At 48.8% G+C, this 15,566-nt stretch overlaps 1 protein-coding gene across 1 annotated transcript in view; it reads left to right on the forward strand.

Annotated features, from left to right (window-relative positions):
- Nucleotides 1-15,566, forward strand: part of NFYB (nuclear transcription factor Y subunit beta) — an 89,759-nt gene that overhangs the window by 53,259 nt on the left and 20,934 nt on the right. The window lies entirely within an intron of this gene.

Consider the following 15,566-nt stretch of genomic DNA (forward strand, 5'->3'; position numbering starts at 1 on the left):
CACTACAGAAACAGGGTTAAAACAGAGAGGGGGGGCACTAATTTGGCGTTAGAAATATATAAAAAAGATGCTATAAGGGAAAACACTTTTATATAAGGTTGTCCCTATATAATTATAGCGTTTTTGGTGTGTGCTGGCAAACTCTCCCTCTGTCTCTCCAAAGGGCTAGTGGGTCCTGTCCTCTATCAGAGCATTCCCTGTGTGTGTGCTGTGTGTCGGTACGTGTGTGTCGACATGTATGAGGACGATGTTGGTGAGGAGGCGGAGCAATTGCCTGTAATGGTGATGTCACTCTCTAGGGAGTCGACACCGGAATGGATGGCTTATTTAGGGAATTACGTGATAATGTCAACACGCGCCAAGGTCGGTTGACGACATGAGACGGCCGACAAACAATTAGTACCGGTCCAGACGTCTCAAAAACACCGTCAGGGGTTTTTAAAACGCCCGTTTACTTTAGTCGGTCGACACAGACACAGACAGGGACACTGAATCCAGTGTCGACGGTGAATAAACAAACGTATTCCTTATTAGGGCCACACGTTAAGGGCAATGAAGGAGGTGTTACATATTTCTGATACTACAAGTACCACAAAAGAGGGTATTATGTGGGATGTGAAAAAACTACCGTAGTTTTTCCTGAATCAGATAAATTAAATGAAGTGTGTGATGATGCGTGGGTTCCCCCCGATAGAAAATATGGGCGGTATACCCTTTCCCGCCAGAAGTTAGGGCGCGTTGGGAAACACCCCTTAGGGTGGATAAGGCGCTCACACGCTTATCAGAACAAGTGGCGGTACCGTCTATAGATAGGGCCGTCCTCAAGGAGCCAGCTGACAGGAGGCTGGAAAAATATCATAAAAAGTATATACACACATACTGGTGTTATACTGCGACCAGCGATCGCCTCAGCCTGGATGTGCAGAGCTGGGGTGGCTTGGTCGGATTCCCTGACTAAAAATATTGATACCCTTGACAGGGACAGTATTTTATTGACTATAGAGCATTTAAAGGATGTATTTCTATATATGCGAGATGCACAGAGGGATATTTGCACTCTGGCATCAAGAGTAAGTGCGATGTCCATATCTGCCAGAAGATGTTTATGGACACGACAGTGGTCAGGTGATGCAGATTCCAAACGGCACAAAGGTGTATTGCCGTATAAAGGAAGAGGAGTTATTTGGGGTCGGTCCATCGGACCTGGTGGCCACGGCAACTGCTGGAAAATCCACCGTTTTTACCCTAAGTCACATCTCTGCAGAAAAAGACACCGTCTTTTCAGCTTCAGTCCTTTCGTCCCTATAAGAGTCATATCTGCCCAGGGATAGAGGAAAGGGAAGAAGACTGCAGCAGGCAGCCCATTCCCAGGAACAGAAGCGTTCCACCGCTTCTGACAAGCTCTCAGCATGACGCTGAGACCGTACAGGACCCCTGGATCCTACAAGTAGTATCCCAGGGGTACAGTTTGGAATGTCGAGACGTTTCCCCTGCGCAGGCTCCTGAAGTCTGCTTTACCAAGGTCTCCCTCCGACAAGGAGGCAGTATGGGAAAAAATTCACGAGCTGTATTCCCAGCAGGTGATAATTAAATTACCCCTCCTACAACAAGAAAAGGGGGTATTATTCCACACTATATTGTGGTACTGAAGCCAGAAGGCTAGGTGAGACCTATTCTAAATCTAAAAAAATTTGAACACTTACAAAGGTTCAAATCAAGATGGAGTCACTCAGAGCAGTGATAACGAACCGGGAAGAAGGGGACTATCTGGTGTCCCGAGACATCAGGGATGCTTACCTCCATGTCCAAAATTTGCCCTTATCACTAAGGGTACCTCAGGTTCGTGGTACAGAACTGTCACTATCCGTTTCAGACGCTGCCGTTTGGATTGTCTACGGCACCCCGGGTCTTTACCAAGGTAATGGCCGAAATGATGGTTCTTCGAAGAAAAGGCGTCTTAATTATCCCTTACTTGGACGATCTCCTGATAAGGGCAAAGTCCAGGGAACAGTTGGAGGTCGGAGTAGCACTATCTCGGATACTGTTACAACAGCAGGAGTGGATTCTAAATATTCCAAAATCGCAGCTGATCCCGACAACAAGTCTCCTGTGCTTAGGGATGATTCTGGACACAGTCCAGAAAAAGGTGTTTCTCCCGGAAGAGAAAGCCAGGGAGTTATCCGAGCTAGTCAGGAACCTCCTAAAATCAGTGCATCATTGCACAAGGGCCATGGTAAAAAAAATGGTGACTTCCTTCGAAGCAATTCCAGTCGGCAGATTTCATGCAAGAACTTTTCAGTGGGATCTGCTGGACAAATGGTCCGGATCGCATCTTCAGATGCATCAGCGGATAACCCTATATCCAAGGACAAGGGTGTCTCTCCTGTGGTGGTTACAGAGTGCTCATCTTCTAGAGGGCCGCAGATTCGGCATTCAGTTTTGGATGTTGGTGACCACGGAGGCCAGCCCGAGAGGCTGGGGAGCAGTCACACAAGGAAAAAATTTCCAGGGAGTGTGATCAAGTCTGGAGATTTTTCTCCACATAAATATAGCTAAGGGTAAATTTATAATGCTCTAAGCTTAGCAAGACCTCTGCTTCAAGGTCAGCCGGTATTGATCCAGTGGGATAAAACATCACGGCAGTCGCCCACGTAAATAGACAGGGCGGCACAAGAAGCAGGAGGGCAGTGGCAAAAACTGCAAGGACTTTTCGCTGGGCGGAAAATCATGTGATAACACTGTCAGCAGTGTTTCATTCCGGGAATGGAAACTGGGAAGCAGACTTCCTCAGTAGGCACGACCTCCACCCGGCAGAGTGGGAACTTCATGGGGAAGTTTTCCACATAATTGTAAACCGTTGGGAATTACCAAAGGTGGACATGATGGCGTCCCGTCTGAACAAAAAACGGGACAGGTATTGCGCCAGGTTAAGAGACCCTCAGGCAATAGCTGTGGACGTTCTGGTAACACCGTGGGTGTACCAGTCGGTGTATGTGTTCCATCCTCTGCTTTTCATACCTACGGTACTGAGAATTATAAGACGTAGAGGAGTAAGAACTATACTCATGGCTCCGGATTGGCCAAGAAGGACTTGGTACCCGGAACTTCAAGAGATGCTCACAGAGGACTTATGGCCTCTGCCGCTAAGAAGGGACTTGTTTCAGCAAGTACCATGTCTGTTCCAAGACTTACCGCAGCTGCGTTTGACGGCATGGCGGTGGAACGCCGGATCCTAAGGGAAAAGGCATTCAGGAAGAGGTCATTCCTACCCTGGTCAAAGCCAGAAAGGAGGTGACCGCACAACATTATCACCACATGTGGCGAAAATATGTTGCGTGGTGTGAGGCCAGGAAGGCCCCACGAAGAAATTTCAACTCGGTCGATTCCTGCATTTCTTGCAAACAGGAGTGTCTATGGGCCTCAAATTGGGGTCCATTAAGGTTCAAATTTCGGCCCTGTCGATTTTTCTTCCAGAAAGAATTGGCTTCAGTTCCTGAAGTCCAGAAGTTTGTCAAGGGAGTATTGCATATACAACCCCCTTTTGTGCCTCCAGTGGCACTGTGGGATCTCAACGTAGTTCTGGGATTCCTCAAAACACATTGGTTTAAAACCAGTCAAATCTGTGGATTTGAAGCATCTCACATGAAAAGTGAACATGCTCTTGGACCTGGCCTGGACCAGGCGAGTGTCAAATTGGTGGGTTTTTTTCTCAAAAAAGCCCATATCTGTTTGTCCATTCGGACAGGGCAGAGTTGCGGACTCGTCCCCAGTTCTCTCCCTAAGGTGGTGTCAGTGTTTCACCTGAACCAGCTTATTGTGGTGTCTTGCGCCTACTAGGGACTTGGAGGACTCCAAGTTGCTAGATGTGGTCAGGGCCCTGAAAATATAGGTTCCAGGACGGCTGGAGTCAGGAAAACTGACTTGCTGTTATCCTGTATGCACCCAACAAACTGGGTGCTCTTGCTTTTAAGCAGACTTTTGCTAGTTGGATGTGTAATACAATTCAGCTTGCACATTCTGTGACAGGCCTGCCACAGCCAAAATATGTAAATGCCCATTCCACAAGGAAGGTGGGCTCATCTTGGGCGGCTGCCCGAGGGGTCTCGGCTTTACAACTTTGCCGAGCGGCTATTTAGTCAGGGGCAAACACGTTTGTAAAATCCTACAAATTTGATACCCTGGCTAAGGAGGACCTGGAGTTCTCTCATTCGGTGCTGCAGAGTCATCCGCACTCTCCCGCCCGTTTGGGAGCTTTGGTATAATCCCCATGGTCCTTTCAGGAACCCCAGCATCCACTAGGACGATAGAGAAAATAAGAATTTACTTACCGATAATTCTATTTCTCGGAGTCCGTAGTGGATGCTGGGCGCCCATCCCAAGTGCGGATTATCTGCATTACTTGTACATAGTTACAAAAATCGGGTTATTATTGTTGTGAGCCATCTTTTCAGAGGCTCCGCTGTTATCATACTGTTAACTGGGTTCAGATCACAGGTTGTACAGTGTGATTGGTGTGGCTGGTATGAGTCTTACCCGGGATTCATAAATCCTTCCTTATTGTGTACGCTCGTCCGGGCACAGTACCTAACTGAGGCTTGGAGGAGGGTCATAGGGGGAGGAGCCAGTGCACACCACCTGATCCTAAAGCTTTACTTTTTGTGCCCTGTCTCCTGCGGAGCCGCTATTCCCCATGGTCCTTTCAGGAACCCCAGCATCCACTACGGACTCCGAGAAATAGAATTATCGGTAAGTAAATTCTTATTATTAAAGACGTCGTCTTATATATGGGGGATGCACAGAGGGATATTTTGCCGGCTGGCATCCAAAATAAATGTAATGTCCATTCTGTCAGGAGGGTATTAGAGACCTGTCACTGGACAGGTGATGCTGACTTAAAAAGCGCATAGAGAGCCTTATAAGGGTGAGGAATTATTTGGGGATGGTCTCTGGGACCTCGTATCCACAGCAACTGCTGGGAAGAAATAATTTTACCTCAGGTTTCCTCACAGACAAAGGTACAATCCTTTCGGCTTCAGAAAAGCAAGCGGGTCAAATGGCGCTTCCTTTCTGTACAGAGACAAGGGTAGAGGGAAAAAAGCTGCACCAGTCAGCCTGTTCCCAGAATCAAGATTCTTCCCCCGCCTCCTGTGAGGCCACACCATGACGCGGGTGCTCCACAGGTGTAGCCAGGTACGGTGGGGGGCCGTCTCAAAAAATTTCAGCAATTAGTGGGCTCGCTCACAGGTGGATCCCTGTTTCTTTCAAGTAGTATTTCAGGGGTACAAGCTGGAATTCGAGATGTCTCCCCCCAGCCGTTTCCTAAAATATGCCTTGCTGACAACTCCCTCAGGCAGGGAGGCTGTGCTAGAGGCAATTAATAAGCGGTATTCCCAGCAGGTAATACTCAAGGTGCCCCTACTTCAACAAGGACGGGGTTACTATTCCACACGGGTTGGGGTACCGAAACCGCATGGTTCGGTGTGACCCATTTTATATTTAAAATCCTTGAACACAAAAATTCAAGTTCAAGATGGAATCGCTCAGGGCGGTTATTCCAAGCCTGGACGAGGGGGATTACATGGTATCCTGGGACATCAAGGATGCTTACCTGCATGTCCCCATTTACCATCCTCGCCAGGAGTACCTCAGATTTGTGGTACAGGATTACCATTACCAAGTCCAGACACTGCCGTTTGGACTGTACATGGCACCGAGGGTGTTTTATCAAGGTAATGGCCGAAATGTTGATACTCCTTCAAAAAAAGGGAGTTGTAATTATCCCGTACTTGGACAATCTCGTTATAAGGGCGAGGTCCAAGGAGCAGTTGGTAGTCGGGGTAGCACTATTTTGGAAAGTGCTACAACAGCATGGTTGGATTCTAAACAGTCCAAAGTCACAGCTGGTTCCTATGACACGTCTACTGTTCCTGGGGATGGTTCTGGACATAAACCAGAAATAGTGTTTCTCCCGGAGGAGAAAGCCAAGGAGTTGTCATCTCTAGTCAGAGACCTCCTGAAGCCAAAATAGGTAGCGGTGCATCATTGCACGCGAGTCCTGGAAAAAATGGTAGCTTCCTACGAAGCAATCCCATTAGGCAGGTTCCATACAAGAACTTTTCAGAGGGACCTGTTGGACAAGTGGTCCGGATCGCATCTTCCGATGCATAGGCTGATAACCCTGTCTCCAAGGACCAGGGTATCTCTACTGTGGTGGCTGCAGAGTGCCCATCTTCAAGAGGGCCGCAGGTTCGGCATACAGGACTAGGTCCTAGTGACCATGGATTCCAGCCTTTGAGGCTGGGAGGCAGTCACACAGGGAAGAAATTTCCAGGGACTTTGGTCAAGTCAGGTTATTTCCCTACACATAAATATTCTGGACCTGAGGGCCATTTACAATGCCCTGAGGCCGGCAAGGCCTCTGCTTCAAAACCAGCCGGTACTGATCCAATCAGACAACATCACGGCAGTCGCCCATGTAAACCAACAGGGCGACACAAGAAGCAGGATGGCGATGGCAGAAGCCACAAGGATTCTCCGATAGGCGGAAAATCATGTGTTAGCACTGTCAGCAGTGTTCATTCCCGGAGTGGACAACTGGGAAGCAGATCTTCTCAACAGACACGACCTCCACCCGGGAGAATGGGGACTTCCACCAGAAGTCTTCCAATAGGATTGTACACCATTGGGAAAGGCCACAGGTGGACATGATGGCGTCCCGCCTCAACAAAAAGCTATAAAAGATATTGCACCGGGTCAAGGGACCCTCAGGCGATAGCTATGGACGCTCTGGTAACACCGTGGGTGTACCAGTCGGTTTATGTGTTCTCCCCTCTGCCTCTCATACCAAAGGTACTGAGAATAATAAGAAGGCGAGGAGTAAGAACGATACTCGTGGATGGCCAAGAAGAGCTTGGTACCCAGAACTTCAAGAAATTATATCAGAGGACCCATGGCCTCTGCCACTCAGACAGGACCTGCGGCAGCAGGGGCCCTGTTTGTTCCAAGACTTACCGCGGCTGCGTTTGTCGGCATGGCGGTTGAACGCCGGATCCTGAAGGAAAAGGGCATTCCGGAGGAAGTCATTCCTACGCTTACTAAAGCCAGGAAAGAGGTTACAGCAACTCATTATCACCGCATATGGCGAAAATATGTTGCATGGTGTGAGGCCGAAAGGGCCCCAACAGAGGAATTTCAACTAGGTCGATTTCTGCATTTCCTGCAAGCAGGAGTGACTATGGGCCTTAAATTGGGTTCCATTAAGGTACAGATCTCGGCTCTGTCGATTTTCTTTCAAAAAGAACTAGCTTCAGTACCTGAAGTTCAGACATTTATAAAAGGAGTGCTGCAGAGTCAGCCCCCGTTTGTGCCTCCTGTGGCACCTTGGGATCTCAACGTGGTGTTGAGTTTCTTAAAATCACATTGGTTTGAACCACTAAAAACCGTGGATCTGAAATATCTCACGTGGAAGGTGGTTATGTTATTGGCCTTGGCTTCTGCCAGGCGAGTATCAAAGTTGGCGGCTTTGTCTTGTAAAAGCCCTTATTTGATTTTCCATATGGATAGGGCAGAATTGAGGACTCGTCCCCAGTTTCTCCCAAAGGTGGTGTCAGCGTTTCACCTGAACCAGCCTATTGTGGTGCCTAGGCTACTAGGGACTTGGAGGACTCCAAGTTGCTAGACGTTGTCAGGGCACTGAAAATATGTTTCCAGAACGGCTAGAGTCAGAAAATCTGACTCGCTGTTTATCCTATATGCACCTAACAAGCTGGGTGCTCCTGCTTCTAAGCAGACTATTGCTCGTTGGATTTGTAGTACAATTCAGCTTGCACATACTGTGGCAGGCCTGCCACAGCCAAAATCTGTCAATGCCCATTCCACAAGGAAGGTGGGCTCATCTTGGGCGGCTGCCCGAGAGGTCTCGGCTTTACAATTTTGCCGAGCAGCTACTTGGTCAGGGGCAAACACGTTTGCAAAAATTCTACAAATTTGATACCCTGGCTGAGGAGGACCTGGAGTTCTCTCATTCAGTGCTGCAGAGTCATCCGCACTCTCCCGCCCGTTTGGGAGCTTTGGTATAATCCCCATGGTCCTTACGGAGTTCCCAGCATCCACTAGGACGTTAGAGAAAATAAGAATTTACTCACCGGTAATTCTATTTCTCGTAGTCCGTAGTGGATGCTGGGCGCCCATCCCAAGTGCGGTTTATCTGCAATACTTGTACATAGTTATGGTTAACTAAATCGGGTTATTGTTGAGCCATCTGTTGAGAGGCTCTATTGTTTCATACTGTTAACTGTGTTTCATATCACGAGTTGTACGGTGTGATTGGTGTGGCTGGTATGAGTCTTACCCGGGATTCAAAATCCTTCCTTATTGTGTACACTCGTCCGGGCACAGTACCTAACTGAGGCTTGGAGGAGGGTCATAGTGGGAGGAGCCAGTGCACACCAGGTAGTCTAAGATCTTTCTAGAGTGCCCAGCCTCCTTCGGAGCCCGCTATTCCCCATGGTCCTTACGGAGTTCCCAGCATCCACTACGGACTACGAGAAATAGAATTACCGGTGAGTAAATTCTTATTTTTTAATAATTTTGTGCATTAAACAAAGTATGTGTACATTCACAGAATTCACTTATGTTTCATATACACCTTATACACGCAGCCTGAAGGTCATTTAATACAATATGTTTAATAACTTTGTGTATTAAACAAAGTTTGTGTACATTGAGCCATCAGAAAACAAAATTTCGCTATCTCACTCTCGCTCAAAAAATTCCGTATTTCGGAATATTCCGTATTTTGGAATATTTGGATATGGGATACTCAACCTGTACTTGTTCATTTCATGCAAAAGCATATTATATATGTTTTTGTCCAGGGGCAAATTGCTCCTTTATTTGCTCCCATCTGCATAAGCCCCACAATGTCTGTCATAAACTATAGCATATGGTTGGCAGACTCACCGAAACAGATTTGCAGCATGTGGATGTAATGTACCTTCCACAATAGCAACATAACTCTCCTGCATAGACCAACCCTAAAAGAACAACTGTTCATTGAAGGGGAACTTCACACCATTTCAGATCCGTCTATATTAAGAAGGGTTGCATACATATTAAGCATTTGCAGCCTCCTTGGTGACCAATGCGTGACCCAACAGTATTAATGTGACCATTTTACAAATCTGGATCTGTGTGGGGGCTCTGTCTCAAGTCTCTACTACCCAGAACAGATAATAAGAATTTACTCACCGGTAATTCTATTTCTCGTAGTCCGTAGTGGATGCTGGGAACTCCGTAAGGACCATGGGGAATAGACGGCTCCGCAGGAGACTGAGCACATCTAAAGAGAGAATTAGGACTATCTGGTGTGCACTGGCTCCTCCCCCTATGACCCTCCTCCAAGCCTCAGTTAGGACACTGTGCCCGGAAGATCTGACACAATAAGGAAGGATTTTGAATCCCGGGTAAGACTCATACCAGCCACACCAATCACACCGTATAACTCGTGATAGGAAACCCCGGTTAACAGTATGATAACAAAAGGAGCCTCTGAACAGATGGCTCGCAATAATAGCCCGATTTGTATAACAATAACTATTTACAAGTATTGCAGACAATCCGCACTTGGGATGGGCGCCCAGCATCCACTACGGACTACGAGAAATAGAATTACCGGTGAGTAAATTCTTATTTTCTCGGCCGTCCTAGTGGATGCTGGGAACTCCGTAAGGACCATGGGGATTATACCAAAGCTCCCAAACGGGCGGGAGAGTGCGGACGACTCTGCAACACCGAATGAGAGAACTCCAGGTCCTCCTCAGCCAGGGTATCAAATTTGTAGAATTTTGCAAACGTGTTTGCCCCTGACCAAGTAGCAGCTCGGCAAAGTTGTAAAGCCGAGACCCCTCGGGCAGCCGCCCAAGATGAGCCCACCTTCCTTGTGGAATGGGCTTTTACAGATTTAGGCTGCGGTAGTCCTACCGCAGAATGCGCCAGCTGAATAGTGCTACAAATCCAGCGCGCAATAGTCTGCTTAGAAGCAGGAGCACCCAGTTTGTTGGGTGCATACAGGATAAACAGCGAGTCAGTTTTCCTGACTCCAGCCGTCCTGGGAACATAAATTTTCAGGGCCCTGACTACGTCCAGTAACTTGGAATCCTCCAAGTTCCCAATAGCCGCAGGCACCACAATAGGCTGGTTCAAGTGAATAGCTGATACCACCTTCGGGAGAAATTGAGGACGAGTCCTCAATTCTGCCCTATCCATATGGAAAATCAGATAAGGGCTTTTATAGGATAAAGCCGCCAATTCTGACACACGCCTGGCTGAAGCCAGGGCCAACAGCATGACCACTTTCCACGTGAGATATTTCAAATACACAGTCTTAAGTGGTTCAAACCAATGTGATTTCAGGAACTCCAAAACCACATTGAGATCCCAAGGTGCCACTGGGGGCACAAAAGGAGGCTGAATATGCAGAACTCCCTTGACAAAAGTCTGAACTTCAGGCAGGGAAGCCAGTTCTTTCTGGAAGAAAATCGACAGGGCCGAAATCTGGACCTTAATGGACCCCAATTTGAGGCCCAACGTCACCCCTGTTTGCAGGAAATGCAGGAATCAACCCAGTTGAAATTCCTCCGTTGGGGCCTTCCTGGCCTCACACCACGCAACATATTTTCGCCAAATGCGGTGATAATGGTTTGCGGTGACATCCTTCCTGGCTTTGATCAGGGTAGGAATGACTTCCTCCGGAATACCCTTTTCCTTCAGGATCCGGTGTTCAACCGCCATGCCGTCAAACGCAGCCGCGGTAAGTCTTGGAACAGACAGGGCCCCTGCTGCAGCAGGTCCTGTCTGAGCGGCAGAGGCCAAGGGTCCTCTGAAAGCATCTCTTGAAGTTCCGGGTACCAAGCTCTTCTTGGCCAATCCGGAACCCACGAGTATAGTTTTCACTCCTCGCCTTCGTATTATTCTCAGTACCTTGGGAATGAGAGGCAGAGGAGGAAACACATAAACCGACTGGTACACCCACGGTGTTACTAGAGCGTCCACAGCGATCGCCTGAGGGTCCCTTGACCTGGCGCAATATCTTTTTAGCTTTTTGTTGAGGCGGGACGCCATCATGTCCACCTGTGGTCTTTCCCACCGGTTTACCAGCATTTGGAAGACTTCTGGATGAAGTCCCCATTCTCCCGGGTGGAGGTCGTGCCTGCTGAGGAAGTCTGCTTCCCAGTTGTCCACTCCCGGAATGAACACTGCTGTCAGTGCTAACACATGATTTTCCGCCCATCGGAGAATCCTTGTGGCTTCTGCCATTGCCATCCTGCTTCTTGTGCCGCCCTGTCTGTTTACATGGGCGACCGCCGTGATGTTGTCTGATTGGATCAGTACCGACTGGTTCTGAAGCAGGGGCCTTGCTTGGGTTAGGGCATTGTAGATGGCCCTTAGCTCCAGAATATTTATGTGAAGCGAAATCTCCTGATCTGACCACAGTCTTTGGAAATTTCTTCCCTGTGTGACTGCCCCCCAGCCCCGAAGGCTGGCATCCGTGGTCACCAGGACCCAGTCCTGTATTCCGAATCTGCGGCCCTCTAGTAGATGAGCCCTCTGCAGCCACCACAGCAGCGACACCCTGGTCCTTGCCGACAGGGTTATCCGCTGTTGCATCTGGAGATGGGACCCGGACCATTTGTCCAACAGGTCCCACTGGAAAGTCCTTGCGTGGAACCTTCCGAATGGAATTGCTTCGTACGAAGCCACCATTTTTCCCAGGACTCGTGTGCATTGATGTACCGACACCTGTCCTGGTTTTAGGAGGTCTCTGACTAGAGATGACAACTCCTCGGCTTTTTCCAGTGGAAGAAACACTTTTTTCTGGTCTGTGTCCAGAATCATTCCCAGGAACAGAAGACGTGTCGTCGGGACCAGCTGTGACTTTGGAATATTGAGAATCCAGCCGTGCTGTTGTAGCACTTCCCGAGAAAGTGCTACCCCCACTACCAACTGTTCTCCAACTGTTCTTTGGACCTCGCCTTTATCAGGAGATCGTCCAAGTACGGGATAATTAAAACTCCCTTCTTGCGAAGGAGTATCATCATTTCGGCCATCACCTTGGTAAAGACCCTCGGTGCCGTGGATAACCCAAACGGCAGCATCTGGAACTGATAGTGACAGTCCTGTACCACAAATCTGAGGTACTCCTGGTGAGGGGGGTAAATGGGGACATGTAGGTACGCATCCTTGATGTCCAGGGAGACCATGTAATCCCCCTCTTCCAGGCTCGCAATAACCGCCCTGAGCGATTCCATCTTGAACTTGAACCTTTTGATATGTGTTCAAGGCTTTTAAATTTAAGATGGGTCTCACCGAACCGTCCGGTTTCGGTACCACAAACATTGTGGAATAGTAACCCTTTCCTTGCTGAAGGAGGGGTACCTTGACAATCACTTGCTGTGAATACAGTTTTTGGATAGCCACCAACATTGCCTCCCTGGCAGAGGGAGTTGCTGGTAAGGCAGATTTTAGAAAACGGCGGGGGGGGGGGGGACGTCTCAAATTCCAGCCTGTTCCCCTGAGATACTACTTGAAGGATCCAGGGATCCACCTGTGAGAGAGCCCACTGTGTGCTGAAATTTCTGAGACGGGCCCCCACCGTACCCGGGTCCGCCTGTGAAGCCCCAGCGTCATGCTGTGGACTTACCGGACGCGGGGGAGGACTTTTGCTCTTGGGAACTGGCTGTATGCTGCAGCTTTTTCCCTCTACCTTTGCCTCTCGGCAGAAAGGACGCGCCTCGAGCCCTCTTGTGTTTTTGGGGCCGAAAGGACTGTACTTGATAATACGGTGCTTTCTTTTGCTGTGGGGTAGCTTGTGGCAAAAATGTCGATTTCCCAGCCGTAGCTGTGGAAACGAGGTCTGAAAGACCATCCCCAAACAGTTCCACCCCCTTATAAGGCAAAACTTCCATGTGCCTTTTTGAATCGGCATCACCTGACCACTGCCGAGTCCATAACCCCCTTCTGGCGGCAATGGACATTGCACTTATTTTTGATGCCAGCCGGCAAATATCCCTCTGTGCATCACGCATGTATAAGACAGCGTCTTTTATATGCTCTACTGTCAGCAAAATATTGTCCCTATCCAGGGTATCAATATTATCCAACAGGGAATCTGACCACGCAGCAGCAGCAGCACTGCACATCCATGCTGATGCAATCGCTGGTCGCAATATAATGCCCGTGTGTGTATATATAGCTTTTAGGGTAGCTTCCTGCTTTCTATCGGCAGGATCCTTTAGGGCGGCCGTATCCGGAGACGGTAGTGCCACCTGTTTTGATAAACGTGTAAGCGCTTTATCTACCCTAGGGGATGTTTCCCAACGTGACCTATCCTCTGGCGGGAAAGGGTACGCTGCCAATAACCGTTTAGAAATTATCAATTTCTTATCGGGGGAAGTCCAGGCTTCCGCACACACCTCATTTAATTCCTCAGATGCAGGAAAAACTACTGGGAGTTTTTTCTCACCGAACATAATACCCTTTTTTGTGGTACCTGGGGTACTATCAGAAATGTGTAATACATTTTTCATTGCCTCAATCATGTAACGGGTGGACCTATTGGAGGGTACATTAGTCTCATCGTCGTCGACACTGGAGTCTGTATCCGTGTCGACATCTGTGTCTGCCATCTGAGGTAGCGGGCGTTTTAAAGCCCCTGATGACATTTGAGACGCTGGAACAGTCACAAGCTGAGTAGCCGGCTGTCCTATGTCGTCAAACCTTTTATGTAAGGAGCTGACACTTCCATAAGTCCATCCACACAGGTGTCGACCCCTCAGGGGGTGACAACACATTTACAGGCATTTGCTCTGCCTCCACATCATTTTCCTCATCATACATGTCGACACAGCGGTACCGACACACAGCACACACACAGGGAATGCTCTGACAGAGGACAGGACCCCACAAAGCCCTTTGGGGAGACAGAGGGAGAGTATGCCAGCACACACCAGAGCGCTATATACCACAGGGATATCACCTATAAAGTGTGTTTTCCCCTTATAGCTGCATATATATTATACTGCGCCTAAATTTGTGCGCCCCCCCCCCCCCCCCCCTCTCTCTTTTTTACCCTTTCTGTAGTGCAGGACTGCAGGGGAGAGCCAGGGAGCAATCCTTCCAGCGGAGCTGTGAGGGAAAATGGCGCCAGTGTGCTGAGGGAGATGGCTCCGCCCCTTTTTCGGCGGGCTTTCTCCCGCAATTGTAAGATTTCTGGCAGGGGTTAATATACACCTATATAGCCTCTGGGGCTATATATGGTGTCCGTTTGCCAGCCAAGGTGTTATTTATTGCTGCTCAGGGCGCCCCCCCCCCCCCCCCCCCCCAGCGCCCTGCACCCATCAGTGACCGCAGTGTGTGGTGTGCATGAGGAGCAATGGCGCACAGCTGCAGTGCTGTGCGCTACCTTGGAGAAGACAGAAGTCTTCAGCCGCCGATTTTCCGGACCTTCTTGCTTCTGGCTCTGTAAGGGGGACGGCGGCGCGGCTCCGGGAACGGACGACGAGGTTGGGTCCTGTGTGCGATCCCTCTGGAGCTAATGGTGTCCAGTAGCCTAAGAAGCCCAAGCTACCACCACTTAGGTAGGTTTGCTTCTTCTCCCCTTAGTCCCTCGGTGCAGTGAGCCTGTTGCCAGCAGGTCTCACTGTAAAATAAAAAACCTAAATTATACTTTCTTTCTAGGAGCTCAGGAGAGCCCCTAGTGTGCATCCAGCTCAGCCGGGCACAGAAATCTAACTGAGGCTTGGAGGAGGGTCATAGGGGGAGGAGCCAGTGCACACCAGATAGTCCTAATTCTTTCTTTAGATGTGCCCAGTCTCCTGCGGAGCAGTCTATTCCCCATGGTCCTTACGGAGTTCCCAGCATCCACTAGGACGTCATGGAAAACACTTGTACTGTGTCAGCCAAGCCCCGTCTTGTGGTGCATACACACGGTGAGATTCGGGCTAAGCCTGATTCTCACTATGCGACAGGGGCTAGGTCGGCATCGCAAGCACATAATGAGTGTGCTTGCGATATTGACTGTGCGATTTTGGCTATCTCTTCTATGAGATAGTCAAAATTGACTTGCCTGCACAGTCTATCTAGGCTTACGATGCCGACCGCGCATCGAATCGGGATCGCAAGGTGTCTTTCACCTTGCGATCTGCACCAACTTTTCTTACAATTTTGACTATATAGTCAAAATTGTAAGAAAATATCTCACGGTGTGTACACACCATCTGTCTCCATGACTAAACGTGTCAGCCTGTGGCTTGGTGCACACCATGTCTTGTTCTGGCTTATCTCTATTCCTCCATTCGGATCAGTGCTATCTGTTGTATTCTAGCATGCAGTTTTATCTACTACTGCTCAATAAAGACATTTTACGCCACTGAGCACACCCCACTCCTTCACATAACCTTTAGATTTGGAGACAGGAGAAAGGAGTGGACCTCGCCATTAAACACGGTTTTGTTTAGACATGACATTTCATTGTATAGTGGTAATCTGACAGATGAGGGCTATTGTTG

The sequence above is a fragment of the Pseudophryne corroboree genome, chromosome 6, assembly GCF_028390025.1.
Source record: "Pseudophryne corroboree isolate aPseCor3 chromosome 6, aPseCor3.hap2, whole genome shotgun sequence".
Taxonomy (NCBI): domain Eukaryota; kingdom Metazoa; phylum Chordata; class Amphibia; order Anura; family Myobatrachidae; genus Pseudophryne; species Pseudophryne corroboree.